The 20,903-nt window shown below is 38.2% G+C and overlaps 1 protein-coding gene and 1 long non-coding RNA gene across 3 annotated transcripts in view; one reads left to right on the top strand and one right to left on the bottom strand.

Moving 5' to 3' along the window:
- The window catches only part of HPSE2 (heparanase 2 (inactive)), a 724,961-nt gene that overhangs the window by 596,558 nt on the left and 107,500 nt on the right, over nucleotides 1-20,903 (top strand). The window lies entirely within an intron of this gene.
- Nucleotides 1,089-19,638, bottom strand: LOC140516069 (uncharacterized). Its single transcript, XR_011971262.1, has 4 exons — nucleotides 19,395-19,638; nucleotides 4,929-5,131; nucleotides 3,471-3,584; nucleotides 1,089-1,489 (listed from the first exon to the last, which is right to left on the bottom strand). It is a non-coding gene; the product is annotated as an uncharacterized lncRNA (long non-coding RNA).

The raw sequence follows: 20,903 nt of genomic DNA, 5'->3' as shown, positions 1-20,903 counted from the left end.
ATGAGATGACATCAGCAACTTCCCACCTATATGCCAATGGCTTATGGCTATAAAATCTATTTAAGAATGGTCCATCACACATCAAGTAATTCCTCAATGAAAATATAATATTGAAGCCAACAGGTCTCCAAAGACAGTTTTCTACAACAGAATACATGTTCATGTTCACAATTGAACTACCCTATAGATATTGTCTCCTCCCATTAGTTAGTGTGTGACCTCCTTGATATCAAGGATTGTGTCATTTTTTTCTATCCATATCCCCAGTGCTTAGCAAATTGTAAGTACTTAAAATGCCTTTTCATCTATTTATTCATTTATTCGGTAACAGGGGTACAACTGAGAAATCTAGAAAATGTAAGATCCCATTATCTCTATTAATTATTTTTACAAGCATTATGCTTAGAAAAATGAGTCATTAAAGGCTCTTCTCAGATAAGATGCCCTTTATAATTTATACTTGACTCTACACATACAGTCACAGAAGTGGCTTTGTTCACAGTCTGCTGAGTATCAGTATCACATAAGACAATGCCCAGCAAAGGTGCTCATTAGTGTTACTGAGGATCGAACAGAAAAGGGACTCCTTATTGATAGCAGATTGGCACAGATGTCCCTATTCACAGATGACACTGTGATTATTGCATTGATACGGCAAGTACTCCGTAAAGTTCACTACCATTCAAAAAAGATCGATCTAATTTCTGGCCAAAATGGGCTGAAGCAGATAGCCCAGTGCCCACATATCTGCTCCATGAAAAACAAGACAGAAAAATGATCAAGAAATCCAATGAGCAAATATAGTACGAGAGAAGAGCCAGCTGGGAGACCGGGGCGGGGCTGTCAGATTCCTGGAGTGCCATGAGACCACACTAGACTAGACAGTCTTTGAGACGAGTATCAAACACAACTTACCTCTCCACTCCCTCCTCAAGTATCTCTGGTTGAGATGTAGAATATTTAGGGGTTCAGAAGGAAATCTGCTTCCCAGATCACTCATAAGGGAATGGGTGGGCCTTAGTTTGGACTTACCACCTTAGCTCCTTCCCACCAATTGCCAGCTCCACAAAATACCATTAAAAAGCAAATATTGAGTAAACCCTTTTATTCAAGCAAAACAGCAAACAGAAAGTGAAGAAACTATGCCAATAAATGCATGCCAAAGTACAGATAAGTGTGAGTGAACTCTTTAGAAGAGAGTGAGGTGATATCAGCTCAGTTCAGGAAAAAAGATCCAATCTCACCCAAGGGAAAGTCTCTGAAGTCTCTAGGGAGAAGTCAGATGGCATTTTGAGGAGCCATGTTTGCAGCCCCAAGCATCTTTATTTTTCTCCTTCTTGGAATGTCCTCTGTTTCACCTTTCTCTCCTGAAGATTCTCTGGAACCATACATGCTTCTCTTTCATGAAGCTCTGGTTCAATTCTACCCTTAAATAGGGAGGTAGGGTTGCCTCAGCGTTCCTTCCAGCAATTAGGAGTCATATCTGCTTCTGAATATAAGAAACACACAAAACTTGCTTACAAGGGAGTAAAGTTTACTATTTCTTAGAATTGAAGTACATGAGAAAAAGAGTTTACAAACATAGCAGGAGAGGTAAGGGGGCAGGTGAACCCCCTTTTATATGAACCAGATAATGGATAGTTGACCATATATTTACATACATATTATCACAAGTACCCCAAAAGAGGAGCAGGAATACAAACTCAGGAGGGAAAGGGAGCGAGAAGGTTAAGAGAGAAGCTACAGGGAGGGAACAATTTCAAGTAAAATATGCTTCTTAGCATTTAGTGGGTATTAAATTGGAATGGGGAGATCTCAAGAGGATGTCAATCAGTTGAGGAATGAATGGTTGAACAAATTGTGGTATATACATGTAATGAAATATTATCTATTATAAGAAAATGGTAAAAGAGTAATTTCGGGTAGCACTAGAATTATGAATGGATGTGTGGCCAGAATCAGGAGAACAATTTATACACTAACAACACTGTAAGTAAAACCAATTCTTATAGACTGATGAAAGCAATGACCTACGCACCTTCTATCAGAAAGATGATGGATTCAAGGTGCAAAAAGAGACACATTTTTTGTTTATTTGTTATGAGGGAATTTTTTTGCTATTTTTAATTGTCTAGAGAGAGGAGAGTAGCAATGATAGTACAAAAGAAAAAGGAAAGCAATTAAAACATTTTTTTTTAAAGTTTGCAGGAAGAAATTGAGAAGGAAGTACAGAAATGCAATTTTGAAAGGAATGTGTTAAATTTTATACTTTTTTTTTAAGTAACGCTCTTATTGAGTGTTTAAATGTGGAATAAAAAAATTAAAAAGCAACATCAGCTTAGTCATCCATACTGGAAAAACAAGATTAATGTTTGAAAGGAGAATCTGGCTTTGCACAGCACATTTACAAAAACTGACCATAAGCTGGGGTATAAAAACTTTTGAAAAATAGAAATATTGAGTATATCCTTCCTTTACTTATCATAACGTAGTAAAAAATTATAATCAATAATGAGCATTTGAATAAAGTAGTCTAAATTAAACAGAGACTAAATGATATTTAATCCTAAAGAATATGTGGGTCAAGGAACAAATTATAATCAATAGTTTTATCAAGAAAAGGACAAGAATGAGAAAGCATATAAAACTTTTGATATACAGCCAAAGTAGATCTTACAGGAAAATTTATAGCTCTAAACATTTTCATCAACAAAAGAGAAAATGAATGAATGAGCAAAGTGGACATATAGCTAAAAAAACAGCTAGAAAAGCAATCAATCAAAAAATCTCAGACACAAAAGTATAAATAATACAAATTAAAAGTGCGATAAAATTGGACCTCCCCCTCCAAAAAACAAGAGCATTGAATTGCTAAATAAAATTAAGAACCTTTTGAGGGGGAGAGAGGGTACTAATAAAATAGAATATTAGCTAATTTGGTTAAGAGAGGAGAGGAAAACCAAATTGCCAAAATTAAAAAGAATTCACAGCAAAAAAAGAGACAATAAATGAAAGAATTTGTTAGAAAATCTTATTGTATGGCAACAAAACTGATAAAGGAAATGGATGAATAAATACAAAAATATAAAATACCCAAAGTAACAGAACAAAAATTAGAGATTTCAAATAACCCTGTCTCAGGAAAAGAAATTGAATAAGCCATAAATGAACTCCCCCATGCCCCGAACCCCATGCCAAGATGAATTTACAAATGAATTCAATTGTAACTATAGTTTTTAATGGGAATATTGAATAAACTGCAAAAATATAGAAAAACATTAAACCAATATTTCACATCATATGCCATGACAAGTTCTAAATAGATAGTAGAATATTACCATGCCATACATAAGAAATGACTGTGATAAGTTCAGGGAAATCTGAAAAGACATGTATGAAAACATGTAGAGTGAACTGAACAGAACCTGGAAAACAGTTCACACAATGAAAAAAATTTAAGTGAAAACAACCTTGAATGATTTGAGAATTCTGTTCGTTGATTGTAGTGATCATTTTTCACTTCAGAAGACTGATGATAAATCATGCTTCTCACATCTTCACAGAGAGGTCATGAACTAGAGATGCTGAAAGAAACATGAATTTACATAGTCAGTGTTGGTTTGTTTCATTTAACTATACTTGTTGGTTACAAGGAAGAGCTTCTATTTGAAGAGTAGGAATTGGTGGATAGTGATAATAAGGCAAAAAAAGAAGGAAAAACAACAATGAAACATTAAAAGAATACACAAAAGAGAGCAAAAAGGATATTCAAAAGAGAACACAGATGAGCAGGACAATTTTCTTACTATTATGTTAAATTTAATAAATATCAAAATCCAGTTTTAAAAGTTGCATATAACTCCACTTCATAATGCAATTCTTTTCTTTTTTATGTTGATATGTATGTGTTTCTGAATATTTTTTAATTTAAGGAACACATATTCCCACATTCAGGTAGATACGGGGATAGTTTTTCAACGTGGGTACACCTATGGGTACAAGTAGTCTGCAGCATACAACCATGACTTGTATACAAGTAGAGTAAATAACATCAACTTGTATATATTCAGTCAGAAAAGAATTGTCAGTCATATTGTGAGTGTGAAATATATGCTAAATTGACCAACTGAATCCATGACATATTGAAAGATTTGAAGTGGACTATCTTAACCTTTCTTTGTCATGGTGCCAAATGATAATCTGATGAAGTTTGTAGACCCCTTTTTATATAGTTTTTAAATGCTCAAAAATACATAAGATTACTGTGGGCACCAGTTATATTGTAATAGTTAGAAAAATATTTTTTAATGTTTAAGAATCCCAGATTAAGAACCCCTGAACCAGAGGGTGGCATCTAGTATGTTCAGTTGATCCTCTATGGAATATCTGTGGGAAAACATGGACAAAGTCTCTGAAGATGGCATGGATGTATTTCAGTCTGTACCTTGACAGGGAGGACCCACACCAATGATATCATGACTCCATCAATACATCATAGTTTGAGTGGAGAGAGGTCAAAGGTGACTCATCTTCTAAACCTAGATTACCTGGAGAATCATTGTGCAGCAGAAAGAGTGAGATCAGGAAAAACAAGGTCGAGGGAAAAGATGATAAATTCATTTTTAGACAAGTTGTGTTTGACATCATCTATGACTAACAATTGGATAAGAAGTCCATTGAATTAAACCATGAGTACATATACATTGGACAGGCACTACAGGTGGACGATGAACCAATCCAAATATTGACTGGGGGTGGGGGAGAGGGAGGGAAGGGGAGACAGAGAGATTACATTTAAGAAATCAGAACTGCTGTCAATCCATCTTTTTTACCACCTGATACGCTTCTTAAGACCAAGGATTTTGTCTTTCCATTCCCAACTCTTAGAACTGAGTCTGACTTAATAAATCCCTCTTGATTTGACTTACCAAAATGTTTAACACTTTTTTGGAGAATATCCAAGTTACAGTTCAAACCAAAGAGGTATTTTCCAAAGATGGCAGGGTCATCTAGGGAAGACTAAGAGCTGCATTCCGAAAAGGGCATTTTGTAGAGGGTCCTCAATCAAACACTTTCCAGGTGAAAATGCCCAGCTGCTTTTTGTCCATCATCAGCCTGCTCTTCATCATCCCTAATGGGGACAGAAGTGGGCAGAATGACACATCAGATTTCCAATGCTTGCCTCTCCAGGTTTGCTTTCAAACTAGACAGGCACTTCAGTAGAGTGGTCTCCCCGTCATCTTAAATGAGATTTGAGAGGGGATTCGAGGGGTGAGAGAGAGGTAGATTTGCCAAATGAAATGTCTTGGAAACACCATTTTAATGACTTACATAAAAATTAATCATAAACATGTGGATTAAATTTCCCCAGAAAAACATGTTTTGGTTCTCTCTGGACCCTAAGTGATTGAAAAATGATTGGAGACATTTCCTGAACCCAAAGAGTGAGCGGGAGCAGGTCCATACTTCTCTAACTGCAAATGTAACTACAACAGATAAATTATCCAGGGGGACTGGGGAAGTTAGAAATATGGACAGGAAATAAGGAAATGAGAGTCAGCTTGGAAAAATGCAGCAGGTACATCTGGGGTAAAATAATCAGAAACAGAAAAATTTGGCTTGAAGGGGAAACCAAGAAAGTCATGATGCCTGGAGATCTGGGGGTGATAATTGGTAAGACAGTGTAACAACCACAGAATCTCAGAGATGGAAGGGACCTTAAAAGGTAGCCTATCCTGACCTGAAGAAGAATCCCTTCTACAGCTTAACTATTACCCAGCTTCCAACATGACCACCAGACTGAAACTGCTCCCTTCAAAGTTATCAACTATCTTTTAAATTCAGCATCTATTGGCCTTTTCTGAGTCTTCGTTCCTCCAGATCTCTTAGAAGTGTTTGACATCAATGATCACCTCCTCTTGGGATATTCTCTCTTTCCTAAATGTTTATGATACTAATTTCTTCTGTTTCTTTTCCTTCCTGCCTGACTACTTCTTTTTGGTCTTCTTTTCTAAATCCTTGTCTCATTTTTTGCCCCTTTTCTGCCTACCTCCCCATTCTCTTTTGGTGACTGCATTAGTCCTTACAGGTTTAACTACCCTATGAAAATCCCAAATCTAAATATCCAATCCTCATCTCTCCTTTTTTTTTGTTTTTGCTCTAGCTCTGCATCACCAGACTCCTGCCAGACATGTTCATTTGGATATCACATAGACATCTCACATCCAACATATCCAAACTGAATAAGTCCAAAACAGTACTCGTTATCTTTCAGTCACCCAGGTTCGCAACCAGGGACTCAAGGATAGCTCTATACTTTACTACCCCATACCCAATTTTTAAAGTTTTGTCAATATTACCTTCATAACACCTCTTCACACCCTTCTCCTTCTCTCTGCCTGCAGGGCTACCAGCCTAGTTTGAGTTTTCATCACTTCACCTATATTACTGAAAGAGCCTTCTATTCAGTCACTCTGCCTACAGTATCTTTTCTTCTAACTCTAGCCTCCACATACTTGCCAAATTGTTCTTCCTAAAGCACAAGTCTCCCATGTCACCCTTCCCTGCTTGATTTTATATTACTCTGTTTCATGAACTCTGCTCCCAACAAAATGGTCTATTTACTATTCTTTGGACACGACATTCCTTGGCCATCACATTACATTCCTTTCTTGCTTGTTTTGCAAAGTGTTCTTCATGCATAGAATAGCCTCCTCCCCCTCACTTCTGACTCTTTGGAATCCTTACTTCCCCTAACGGTTCAGCTCAAGTACCACCTCATCTAGAAGACCTTTCCTATAATTACCTTGCATTCATTTACCTAACTTTTAGATGCAGTATCCCTTGATATAATTTAAGCTCCTCAATGGCACGATCTATTACCCCCCATTTTTGTCTTTGTTAACAATTTGATAACTTAGCACTCTTTGAAACTGAGGAAGCCAGAAAGCTGAGGACAAATAATTGGAAAGAACTTCATACTCCAAAGTGAAGGCCACAATTAATCAACAAAAGGAAAAGTTAAGAATTAGTGAGAAAGGTACCAACTTTACCCTATGTGTTCATTGCTTGAAAAAGTTATTCTGAAATATCGTCTGTGAAAATGATTGCTTGGTGTACAAGTGTGACCATTTTAGTAACTGTATTTTTCATGACTGAGGAGTGGAAAAACTTATGGTTAAATATAAAGGAGTGGAAAACTGCCATCTAGTCTAGTAGGTTGAATACTAGAGTCTGAGTTAAAAGACCTGGGTTTAAGTCCTAGCTCTAGCACTTACTGGCTGTGCAGTTACAGGCCTAGATTCCTCATCTGTTAGACCTGGCTAACTGAACTATCTTGACTTTCTGTAATACAAGCACTTTGTGAATCATAAGGTGCTATAGAAATGTAAGATATGATTTTTATTATTACTATCATTATTATTTGAAACCTCTGACAAAATATAATTATAAACTCATAACTTATTCATAGCCACAGCATACTACCACCTGGTGGTAGTATATCAATTTGCAGATCACATTTTTGAGGGGCAAATAAATTACCTTTTAAAAATATCAAATTATAAGATTTAAATGATAAGATAATGAACCTCAAAGATGGAGTGTATTTTTCTTTCTTTCTTCTTTTCTATCTTTTGAAAGCTATATTTCCTACATTTGCTTTTTTAATCAGACTCCTACTAATCTTGCTATTTTTTCATTTTTTTCCGGATATACCTATTCTCTGTGCAGGGGTTTTACAGACAGGTAAAGCTGATGGTTACACTTAAACTATATGATCTGAGGCAGCACCATCAACCTCACTGCCTGGTCTTCCATTGTCATAACTTAACCACTGGGGTCAGAAGGTCCACAATAACCTCTTACAGATAGTAAACTCCTTATCAGCTAGCAACTTAATTGACAGTAAGCTACGTGCAAGGTCCTTTCAGAATAGATTATAAGACAAATCATGATGGGCAATATCATAAGGGAGAGGAAAGCGATGTAGGGAGAGAAGGTGGAAGACGGTCATACATCTCACCTATTTCAGTATAATTATAATCCTTTATTAGAACTATAGAGATGTAATACGTTGTTCTCATTTCAATTCTCTGTTATTTTACACAGGTGTTCCAAAAGTCTTAATACATATAAAAGCTACATAGATTTACAATAAAAATAACATTTGAAAGTTTAATTGTTTAAAATGTTTGAACATGGATATATTTCTTATTAAAATTCCAACAGTTCATGTCTTGTGCTTTAGTCAATTATTTTAGTCAATTTTTGAACTTTGCAAAAAAGAATTTTTTTAGCTGCTATTCAGTGACTAAAAGAATTGCATTTGCAATTCTAGCCTTAAGATCATCCGGAGAATAACATTTTGATACATACATGAAAGTTTCAATGTAATCCTCCAAGAAAAAGTACAATAGAGAGAGATCAGGTGACTGAGATGGCCAAGAAAGAGTACCACCTCTACCAGTTCACTAGTCTGAAAAAGTGTTATCCAGACATTTTCATGCGCACAATGCATACCTATAAGGTGCTTGGTCTTGTTAAAATTAAAGTTTTAATATATTATTCAAAACCTACAAAACTAAGCAAGTGTAAAAGAAATATAAACAAACTTTTAAATGATGCCTTTGTAAGTTTGTAGCATTTTTACTTCTTAAGTAATTAAAGCTTAAAACTGCCCTAAGGCTTTTGGAACATGCTATATATGCTAATGATTCTTGCTATATACATCTTAGATAATGACTAGAATCTGAGCTAGGCTCAAAATGTCAATCATTTTTAAACCTAGATTTGCCACTGTTGCATGGGTTTATATTTTATAAGATATTTTACAAGCATAATCATCAATAGCAAACAGGTATTTATTGCATTCCTAACTAGGTTTTGCTTTGATTTTTGTCCAGATCTTTGATTTCATTAGTATGGGAAAATCCCAGTCTGGAAACTTCTACTAACACACACACACACACACACACACACACACATATATATACATACACATATATGTATGTATATGTACGTATATGTGTGTGTGTATATATATACACACATATATACACATATATGTGTATATATATACACACACATATATATACACACACACATATATATATATACATCTATATCTCAGCAATTCGTCTATAACTTACAGACTTAGAGAGTTTTCTGGGGGTACAGAAAAGTTTTGTGACTTGCCCATGGTTATATGACAAGTATTAGTCAGGGGCAGGACTTGTACCTAGGTATTCCTGACTCCAAGACATACCCCTCTAGTACTACATTATTTTCCCTCTCACACCTACCTTGTACATGGCAAAAATAATGGGAAGCTATCTGCTGATGCTGCAGAACCCAGAATCATATACATAAAGTTTAACTATGTCTATATCTACATAAGACATTTTGTTATTTGTCCCAATAAATCTTCTTCCCATTGTATCCTGATTCACTACATGGAAATGGAATGGCAAGTCTTTGATAATGCAAGAGCTGCCACAAGCTTTTTTTTTTTAAATAGGATTTATAGCTAGGAAGGGACCTTTTTCATTCATTTATTCAAGTTATGTTTTTGTCCATTCCATTACACTACACAGCTTCCATAAATTCAATATCCACTGTGAAGTAATACTTCCTTTCATTTTGTTTTTGTGGGGGAAGGCAATTGGGGTTATGTGACTTGCCCAGGGTCACATAGCTAGTAAGCATCTGAGGCCAGATTTGAATTCAGGTACTACTGACACTATAGCCGATGCTTTATCCACTGTACCACCTAGCTGCCCCTCATTTTCACTGAACTTGCTTTTTCACATTTTAAGACTTTCCCCTAGGGCTGATATGGTGGTATTTGGTGAATGAATCTGTTCACCTTGTCCTACACCTTGTCCTAATTGTTGGCATCCTTTCAGAGACACCAAATCAAGTTTTGATTCACTCATGAGTATGAACTAAGAGCTCAGCAGGTAATATGCCATGCCCTGTCTCAGGTTAAATTTTACCAAAGTATCTGACACATTCTTTCATATCTGTCTGGAAAGATGGACATGTGTGCTATTTGGTAGTCTAGGTTAGGATTTTTTAAAAAGGCTTCATTAATAAATTAATGTCACCCAGAGAACAGTCTCTAACAGACTCTAACAGAGTGCCACAAACTTCTGCCCTTGACTGTGTTCCGTTGCTTATTTATATGGTTATATGAGTAAAGGCGTAGACTGTCATTGTTGCCTGCCAAAATCTTTTTGTTCCATCCTGAATCTGTCAGTCAATATGCCAGCTACTCCTCTGAGCTTCACGTTATTTGCCAATTTGATGGCTGTTCCATCTATGCCATTGCCTGAGTATTGGCTAACCTTTCCTTGCAGCTTCTTATGACCCAGGTCTGAAGAGAACATGACAGGGACTGGAACTTTAATTTTCCTGCTCTGGGGAGCTTACAAGTGAGGAGACTTGTGCCCATCATGGCCCTCTCCATAACTCAGTATCATGGGTCTGAGGCAGGCTGGACTTAGGTCTTGCCCTCTCTCTCCTTCCTTTCTGTGGCCTCCCTCTTTGAGAAAGTCATCTCCAGTCACTGTCTTGGCTTCCTCTCACTTTCTGGCTTCCAGTCACATCATTCAACTGAAACTGCCATCTCCAGAGTTACCAGGGATCTCCTAAATGCCAAGTCTAAGGGCCTTTTCTCAATCCTCATTCAATCATCCTCTTCTCTCTAGGGTTTTTTGATGCTGCCCTCTCCTGATTCTCCTCTGACCTGTCTGACTGCTCCTTTCTAATCTTCTTTGTTAAATCCTCATCCAGGCCAAGGCTGCTGCTAACCATGGATGTCCCCCAAGGCACTGTCCTAAGTCCTCTTTTCCTTTCTCTCAGTACTATTTCTTTTAGTGATCTTATCAGTTCCCGTAGATTAAATGACCTTCTCTCTGCAAATGATTCTCAGAGCTGTTTATCTAGCCCTAATGTCTATCCAGACTTTCATTCTCAAACTTCTGACTGCCTATTAGGCATTCTGAACTGGACGTCCCCCTAACGCAACATGTTCAAAACTGAAGTCATTATCTTTCCCTCAAAACCTTTCGGTCTTCCAGACTTCCCTATTACAGTTGAGGACACTGTTGTCCTCCCAGTTACCTGGTCTTACAGTGTAATAGTCATCCTTGAGGCCTCTCTGTCTCTCAACACCACCCCCTCCCATATCCACTCAGTTGGCAAATCCTGTCTATTCTGCCTCAGCAACATCTTATAGATGTTCCTTTTCTCCTCGGAACCTGCCACTGTCCTCATACAGGTCCCATCACTTCACATGTGGACAGTTGCAGTGGCCTTCTGGTTGCTTCAGTTTTTCCTCCATGCTAGTCTGCCCTCTACTCAGCCATCAGAGTGGTCTTGCTAAAACACAAGTGGAATCATGTCACTTCACTATACACTGCATTCCAGTGGCTCCCGTCATTCCCAGAATCAAATATAAAATTGTTTGACTTTTAAAGTCCTTTATAACCTTGTCCCTTCCTCCCTTTCCAGTCTTTTTTATACTTTCCTCTACATACTACCCTTTGATCTAGTAACTCTGGCTTCTTTGCTATTCTTTCCATGAAATACTCCCTCTCCCAACTACATATATTTTCATTGGTGGTCCCCCATACCTCCAGTGTGAATTGGATTTGAGGCTTGTTCTTTAAGCAAGAAATGTAGCCAGTAAACCTAGAGGGAAAAAAGGCAGCTTTTGGGGGTGGAACACAGGAAGAGGAGGAGGCGGTGAAGGGAGGAGAGGAGGATGAGGAGAGCTGCTATTCCCTCACAGATTGTGTTTGTCCTTTGTTATCCAAGAGGATATCAAGATGATGACATGACTTGCAGTTGACATTGATTTGAGTGAGGAAGGGCTGTGCAGGTCACCAGCCTCACTTTCTTCTCCTGAGCCATCTGGGTCCAATGGCCTGATATTCATCAGGATGGCTGGAGATGGCCCAGGATGCAATGTGAGACCCTGGCCCTTTCAGGCAAAGGTCTTATAGCATTCTCACTTTGAGTGAGATACACCCAGTCAATGAATAGCCTTCTTCAAGTGGATTTAAATACTAAATAGTAATTGTTTCTCTTTTATCCAAGAACCCTGAGGGTCTTCTCTTTCCAGTTTGATTTTTTTTATTAAAGGGGTCATCCCATGAGCATCTACTTAAAGAAGCCTACTCATTGGGTGCTACCCAGTCATGAGGGATTCTCATAATTCACACCAAAATTTCTCAGGAGAGTCTTGGTGGAGGTTGGAGCTGTGATACCTAGGTACAAAACACCAATGGTCTGAAGGTGCCACTAGCCAACTTGCCACAGTCCAGTCGCCTGAGAGCTAGTACTGTCTGCTGGGGAGGACAGGACAGTGAATAGAAGGACACATGCCAGGAGTGTGATATGTTTAACAACTGGCTCTCTGAAAAAGAAAATTACAGTATTTGACATTTTTTCCATTACTTTCCTAAGTTTAGACACTCAAACAATTAACCAATCCCTTATCTCTAGCATTTGCTAAATTCTGAAGTCTAAGTGTTCACACTGAAAATTTAATAATTGGCTCTCAAAAGCTGGGAGAGCTCATTGGTACTGGCTTCCCTATACCTCTGCACCTATGACATCTGGTAGAACAAAGGAGGTCAGTGTGAGCAGAAAGGTAGAACATCTAGTAGTATCTAGGTAGCACAATGATTAGAATTCTGGACCTGGAGTTACAAAGATGTGAGTTCAAATCCATCCTCAAACACTAAGTGGTGGTGTGACCTTGGACAAATGACTTAACTGCAAGCTGTCTCACTTTCCCCATTTGTGAAATGAAGTTAACAACAGCAGCTTCTTCCTTGAAGGGTTGTTGTGAAGATAAAATGAGAAATATTTGTAAACCTTAAAGTGTCAAATAAATGCTAGCAATTAACAGCAGTAGTACAGGTGGTGGTGGTGTAACACCTGAAAGAAAATCTGAACAGGGGGGAAAAGAGCTTGCAAAACCTACCAGATTTGAAAAGAAGCAACAAAATTGTGGAACGCTACTGGGCATAGACGAATACCTGACACTGTGTAGCAGAATAAAGTTCGAATGGGTATACAATCTAGGTATAAAGGCCGATAATGTAAACAAATTAGGGGAGCAAGGAACAGTTTGTCAGATTTATGGAAAATAGGGGAATTTATGACCAAACGAGATAGAGAACATTATGAAATGCAAAATGGATAATTTGGATTACATTAAATTGAAAAGTTTTTGCAAAAACAAAGCCAATGCAACCAAGATTAGGAGGGAAGCAAAAAACTGGGAAAGAATTTTTAAAACTAGTGTCTGTGATAAAAGCCTCGTTTCTAAATTATATAGAGAACTGAGTCAAATTTACAAGAATACAAGCCATTCCCTAATTGATAAATGGTAAAATGATATGAATAGTTTTCAGAGGAAGAAATTAAAGTTATCTGTAGTCATATGGAAAAATGTTCTAAATCAAAACAAGTAGAGAGATGCAAATCAAAACAACTCTGAGGTGCAACATCACATCTATCAGATTGGCTGACATGACAAAACAGCAAAATGATAAACATTGGAGAAGATGTGGGAGAGTTGGAACTCTGATTCATTGCTGGTGGAGCTGTGAGCTAATCCAACCCTTCTGAAGAGCAATTTAGAACTATGCCCAAAGAGCGATAAAAATAATGTGTATGCCCTTTGACCTAGCAATACCACTTCTAGGGTTGTAATTCAAAGACATCATAAAAATATGAAAAGGACCCACATGTACAAAAATATTTACAGCAGCTCTTTTTGTGATGGTCAAGAACTGGAAATCAAGGGGATGCCCATCAGTTGGGAAATGGCCGAACAAGTTGTGGTATATGAATGTACTGGAATTATTATGCTATAAGAAATTAGGAACAGGTGGACTTCAGAGAAACCTGGACTTATATGAACTGATGCTGAGTGAAGTGAGGAGAACCAGGAGAACATTATACACCATAATAGCCACAGTGCGCGAGGACTGTTTTTGATAGACATGGCCCTTCACAGCAATGTAATGACCTTGTGTTCGTCCTTCGTTCCCAAAGAAGACCATGCCATCAGGGAAATGATGACATGACTTGCACTTGACTTTGTTTTGAGTGAGGGAGGGCTATGCAGGTCATAAGCCTCACTTCTCCTCCAGAGTCATCTGAATCCAGTGACTGGAGATGACCCAGGGTGCACTGGCAGACCTTGGGCCCTTTAGGCCAAGGTTTTTGCATGTATTCACTTAGGGTGAGGTAATGCCCATTCATTGAATAGGGCAGTTTAAGCAGTAGCCAGGGCATGGACCCTTTAATGAGGCCAAGAAAAAGAAGGACATCAGGCTGGGAGGAAACAGCAAAAGTTACTATTAATAATCACTCTAAAGCTAGGAGGGTCCAGAAGAGCCCCTTAGGCAGGTGCCCATTGGTATACCAGCTTCAGAGTGCAAGAGGTTTAAGATTTTGGGAAAGGAAAAAACGTAATGAGAGGAGAGGAGAGGAGAGGAAAGGAAAGGAAACTGGCCGGTAAAACCCTAGTCAACTGAAGCTGGGATGGCAATGGGCCCCTGCCTAAGGGTTCTTCTGGGCCCTCCTAGCTTTAGAGTGATTATCAATACTATCTGTTGCTGTTTCCCTCCTAGCTTGATGTCTTTCTTTGCCTTCATTAAAGGGACCAATCCATGGCTACTGGTTAAACAGTTCTATTCAAGAAATGGGCATTACCTCACCCTAAGTGAGTACCTGCAAAGACTTCGGACTAAAAGGTCCAAAGTCTCCCCGTACATCCTACGTCATCTCCAGTCATCCTAATGAATATCTGGTCACTGGATACAGATGGCTCTGGAGGAGAAGTGAAGCTGATGACCCGTACAGCCCTCCCTCACTCAAAACGAGGTAAAATACAAGTCATGTCATCATTTCTCTGGCATGGTCTTTTTGACAACAAAGGCGAATGCAAGGACCTAAAACATTTCCAAAGGACTCATGATGCAAAATGCCATCCCCATCCAGAGAAAGAACTATGGAGTCAGAACACAGAATGAAGCAGACTATTTTCTCTTTGGTCTGTTTTGTTCTCATGATTTCTCCCATTTGTTTTAATTCTTCTATGCAATGTGACTACTATGAAAATGTGTTTAATAGGAGTATGTGTAGAGCTCATATAAGATTGTGTGCATCTTGGGAGGGAGGGAGGAATGGGGAGAAAATCTGGAATTTATGGAAGCAATTGTTGAAAACTGAAAACAAATAAATAAATTTGAGAAAAAAACACCATGGAACACTTCTGAGAGGACAGCAAAAAGGCACAGTGTTCTGACATGGAGAGGCCTTTGCCCTTAATGGGGACATACTTAGAGCAAGTCCTTGGGTGTAGGGAGGATGATTCCCTACATGAACCACCACTGGCATCAGAAAAGTTATTTTCCATCTTCTTGGTCATTTGTGCTTGTGTTTTCAGAATTTCATTCTGAAGACCTTCACGTTCTTCTTTGCCTGACTTCCCTTAGAGAATTTTAAGACATCATAGCTTACCTTTTTTTCTCTGAAGTATTTTTTTTACATCTATCCCCACAAGTTTTAGGAAATAGTGCCTAGCTTTACTCTATCAGAAACTCTCAGATGGATGGTCATTTCCACTAAGCTTCCCCATTATTTCTATTTTAGCAACTGCCTCGTTAGTTAGACTCATATCCAGGACAGCAGCTCCTCTCATCACTTCTCCTACCTTTTGAAGAACAAACTCATCATTTAGGTGCATCAGAGATTTATCAGCTGCTCTACATTCTGCTTAGAAAGAGCTCACGCAGATGTCCAGAGAGTCTGAGTGTCTTATCACCGCTATATTTATGATGCCTCCAAGCCAGGTTTGCTATTTGTTTTCCAAACTTTTCATCTGTTTTATCCTTCTAGCTGGGTGGTTTGTAGTATGCTTCCATGACAATATCATTTCTTTCTTTCCCTCTACTGATCCTTACTCAGATACTCTCTACCATGCTATTCCTAGATTAGCTTTTATGCATACATGTTCCTAATATAGATATTTTCTCAATTATACATTTTGTCTATACTACTCTTTTCATCAAGGATTAACATGCCATTGCTGTTTCCTAATTAATGGTCCTCTACCAACAAATTTCACTGACGTCTGTAAGGTCACAGTTGCCTCCTTGCATTAAGATCTCTAATTCATCTTTTTTATTACCCATACTTTACGAATTCTGAGTTGTTAACTATCCTTTCTGGCTTTGTGTCCTCTGCGAACCTTAGAACCATGCCATCTATGTATCTATTAAAAGTCGTTAATAAAGACAAGGACAAAGATACATGCCCAGGGTATTCAGCCTCCTAAGCTGACATCAAACTAGTAATGACTATTCTTTGGGTCTGGTTATTCAGCTGGCTCTGACTTCACATAACTGTGTTGCTATCTGGTACACAGATCTCCACCTTTACACAAGAATAGTGTGGGAAAAGCCTTCAGTGTTTTGTTAAAATTTAGGTAGGCTACAGCTATAGCATTTCCCTAATACATGAATCTAATAAACTTGTCAAAAAAAGAAAATAAGATGAGTCTCTTTTGATCTGTTTTTGATAAAACTATGTCTGCTCTTGGAATCACCATCTCCTTTTCTAGATCTTCACTAACCAGCTTTTTAGTACATGTTCTAGAATTTTTCCAGGAATCAAAACCAAGCCTGCTGGCCTGTAGTTTACAGATTCCATTCTCTTCTTTAAAAAAATTTCATATATTTTCCCTTCTTCAATCCTGAAGCCCTTGTATTCTCTTTGATATTTCAGGGATCATTGCCAGTTATACAACAGTCACATCTGGTTCTTTGAGTGCCCGAGAGTGTGGCTTGATTTCACAGATATCACTGACATTGGAAAACAGAACTATGGCTCTAAATGAGTAGATTTTATTCAAAAGAAGCAGTGTCAATAAAGAGGGTGGGAGGAGGTAAGGAGGAGAATGCATGATATTGTATCTTAAGAAAGAATACTAGTGTGTAGAAATCAGGAATCTGAAGAAGAAAGCCTGGCAGAGAGAAAAACCAGCGATTTTAACAGGGGAATATAAAGACCACCTGGGCTGAAATAGTAAGTAAATGAAGATTTTTTTGGAAAACAGATCACAAGCCTGGTACTGAGACATGATATTGTATAGTAGTGATGGGTGCCTCAGTTGTCAGGTTATCTATTGGAGCCCTTTCTTTGCCAAAGCCAGAATAGTTAATAATTTCTTTGTTTGCCTTATGATGATTTAATCCTTCAAAAGTTGGAGAAAACAAAAGGAAATTCTGTTCTATATCTCTTTCTTGGTGACAAGGAAGACCTTATTGGTGACATGAAAAATGAAAGAAATCCTGGGAGAAAGTGACCCAGAATTCGTGTTAAAGGAGATGAAATACAGTTTTAGTCTGACATTCACCGTAGATTTGGGAAAACCATTTTCAGTAGGTTCAGACCAAGTAAATATAGGATCCCATGGACTAAATTGCTACAGGTAAATTAGTCCAGGAAGTGTGAGAGATGGTCAGTAATAAAATTCTGAAGATACAAAGGGAAACCGTGGAATAAAAATTGGATTTGTCTGAAAAGACTCATGTAGAAGTACAGGGAACTCACTATCACCCCCCCCCAAAAAATAGAGGGTATTTAGCCAACTCCATTTTTTGGACAAGATTATTAAACCATTAAATGTAGACAGAATAATGCAGATATAATTATCTAGATTGTTAGCAAAATTTTTAATAAAGTATTGTATATTCTTATGGAGAAGCTGGAAAACGTGGACTGGAAAGATGTGGACGATGGAATGAATTCAGCTTTGTTTAGATAGCTGAACTCAAAAACCAGTTTCTAATGGTTCCATGTTTAAGAGTCAAGAGACCTACAGTAGAGTGCTGCAGGTTCATTTCTTAGCACTGTGATGTTTAACATTTTTATCAGTGCCTTAAAGACATTGATGACATGATCATAAAAATTATAGGTAACACAAAGCAGAGAGAGAGAATTAAAATGCTGGATGATAGAGGCAGAATCCAAAAAGATCTTAACAAGGTGGAGCACTGGTCTGAGTCTAGTAAGATAAAATTCAATAGTAATAAATATAAAGACTTGGTTACAAAATAGTAATGAGTTACTTGGTTACAAAATAAAAATCTCCTTCATCAGTACAAGACAGACAGTAGTTGTTATGAAAACTATGTGGTAGTTTTGGTGAACATCAGCAAACTAGTGTGATGGGCAATATTGGGTTTCATTAAGGGAAGCATAGCTTTGGGGAATTTGAAGGTGATATTCCCACTTTTGTTGACCCTAGTTTGATTTCTTCTAGAGTTCAGTTGTAGGTGCCACACTTTATGCAGTGTATTGATAAAACATCCCTCCAGAAGAGGGCACTGTTCTGAGTTTTCCTTGTTAAACTCAGTTCATTCAAGAGCTTAGTAACCCCGACACAGTTCTTACAGAATTATATCAGATTTTTGTATTCATCCTCTATAGTCCATCTTCTGTACATGTCTTTCTGAGATCTAAGTTGGTTGATAAGGTCTAACTCTTTGGAAAATTCACTTTTGAACTGTTTCTTTTAGTGTCTTAGAATTTCGTTCTTAAAAGTCAGTTAGTCAATAAATAAATGTTTATTAAATGTCTGCTATGGGCCAAGCTCTGTGAAATCTTTCCATCTTTCTGAGTTGACCTGGTGTGTGGAATTTTAGACAATGAGATCCTACCAGTCATTTCTCTGAATCTTTTTAAATCTGTTCTCCTCAATCTAGGGAATAGATGACTATATCATGCTTTTCTTCCCTCCTTAAAAATAAATTATATGAAATAATGGTCACTTTTCCCCAAGGTTCTCATCATTTCCACCCCAACAACTAACTCCCTCCCTCCCTTCTTTTCTCTCCCTCCCTCCCTCTTTCTCTCCCTCCCTCTCCCCCCTTATGTCTGTCTCTCTGTCTCTCTGTCTCTCTCCCTCCCTCTCCCTCTCCCTCTCCCCCTCCCTCCCTCCCTCCTTCTGTCCTTCCCTCTCCTCCCTCTCTTTTTCTCTTGAGAATTAGATTTGGAATAGCAATTCCCTTCCGTGGTCCCCTCACGATATCTATCTAGCCCAACTCAAGACAGAAGCCAAATGTATGGATAATTGCTCTCTATCACTAACACTTACTGTAGGCTTGTGGTTGTATTCTCAAACTCCTCATCTATTTCCTCCTTCTGCCCTGGTGGTCCTTAATACATCTTGTTTGTTCTGTCTCTGCCTGAACTGATCTTTACTTCCCACTGTCCTCCCTTCTGACTCCTGGATTCCTGCCCCAGTATATCCTCTTAGTATACATTATTTTCTTCCCTTCCCCACAGCTATAAGACACACATACCATCACAAAGCCTGTTCCTTTTAAATAAGGCACATCCTTCCATGTGCAGTCATGGGTGTCATCCCAGTAACATCTCCATACTACTTTGTGGGAGCTCAGTGGTGCCGTGGGTAGATAGCCAGGCTTGGAGTCAGGAAGATCCATCTCCTGGAGTTCAGATGTGGTCTCAGACACTTGCTAGCTGTGTGACCCTGGGTAAGTCACTTCACCTTATTGGCCTCAGTTTCCTCATCTGTAGAATGAGCTGGAGAAGGAAATGGCAAAACCGCTCTAGTAACTCTGCCAAGAAAACCCCAAGTAGGGTCACAGAGAGTTAGACACAACTGAACAGGACTAAACAGCAAAGACTTTCAGGTCACATTTTCTTCACTGAGTCAGGATCTTACTTTGTCTTCCTTGTTATCCATACCTTGCATATTTGTGTATTGACCTGAGGTCATGGGTTTTATTGATGACTTTTTCTTAGGTTTTTTTAATTGCCTATGGACTTCTGGATGTCTCCACTGTTAGTCCTATATTGAAGTTACTTTCTGTGGTATCTGGCTTAGTGGAGTTGTATAGGCTGTTTTCTTCCCCCCTCTTCCTTTTCAGTTTAAAGTTAGTTTTTAAGCTTGGAAAACTCTAGGCAATTACACTCTTACTGTCCTTTGTTATATTCCTCTATCCCTGTCCAAGAGTTGATTGAAGCCGCATTTTAAGCTGTGATCCTGATATCCAAATCCTATTTTCAGGCCTCAGCTTCTTTGACACAAGTTCACTTTCTAAATTTCTCTTTCTCTTTTATGCCTGGTCAGCAAAATGAAGAAAATACCACTTGTCCCCGTTCCCCCGGACTTCATAATTTTTAGCATTGCTTTCTAGAGTTCAACTGACAGTATCATATGTCCATATGTGAATTGCCAAAAGTGATTAAAAGTCATCATTTGATGAGTCTTATGAGGCCTTCTGCTGTTATGTTCTGGGTACAAACCCTAGGAAGATGGCAGACTTCTATTGTTTTCTGGTTGACAAGTTGCTGCCTTTCTTTCCCTTGGCAGGGAGGTACTAATCACCACTACATGTCTCTTCTTGCTCTGATTCTTACTGCATAATTTTAATTCTGTATCCTTATTCGTTATAGGCAGGGGTGTGCAGGTAAATAACAAGCAGCTCAAGATTAGGAGGGAAGCAGAAAACTGGAAAAAATTTTTGTAACTAGTGTCTGTGGTAAAGGCCTTATTTCTAAAATATATAGAGAATTGAGTCAAATAAATGTACAAGAATACAAATCATTCCCCAATTGATAAATGGTAAAGGATATGAACAGGCAGCTTTCTGACAAAGAAACTAAAGCTATCTATAGTCATATGAAAAAATACTCTAAATCACTATTGATTAGAGAGATGCAAATCAAAACAACTCTGAGGTACCACATCACACCTATCAGATTGGCTAACATGACAAAACAGGAAGATGATAAATGCTGGAGAAGATGTCAGAGAGTTGGAACACTAATTCATTGTTGGTGGA

This window comes from Notamacropus eugenii, chromosome 1 (assembly GCF_028372415.1).
Source record: "Notamacropus eugenii isolate mMacEug1 chromosome 1, mMacEug1.pri_v2, whole genome shotgun sequence".
In the NCBI taxonomy this organism is placed as follows: domain Eukaryota; kingdom Metazoa; phylum Chordata; class Mammalia; order Diprotodontia; family Macropodidae; genus Notamacropus; species Notamacropus eugenii.
This window is presented reverse-complemented; position numbering and strand designations above follow the sequence as displayed.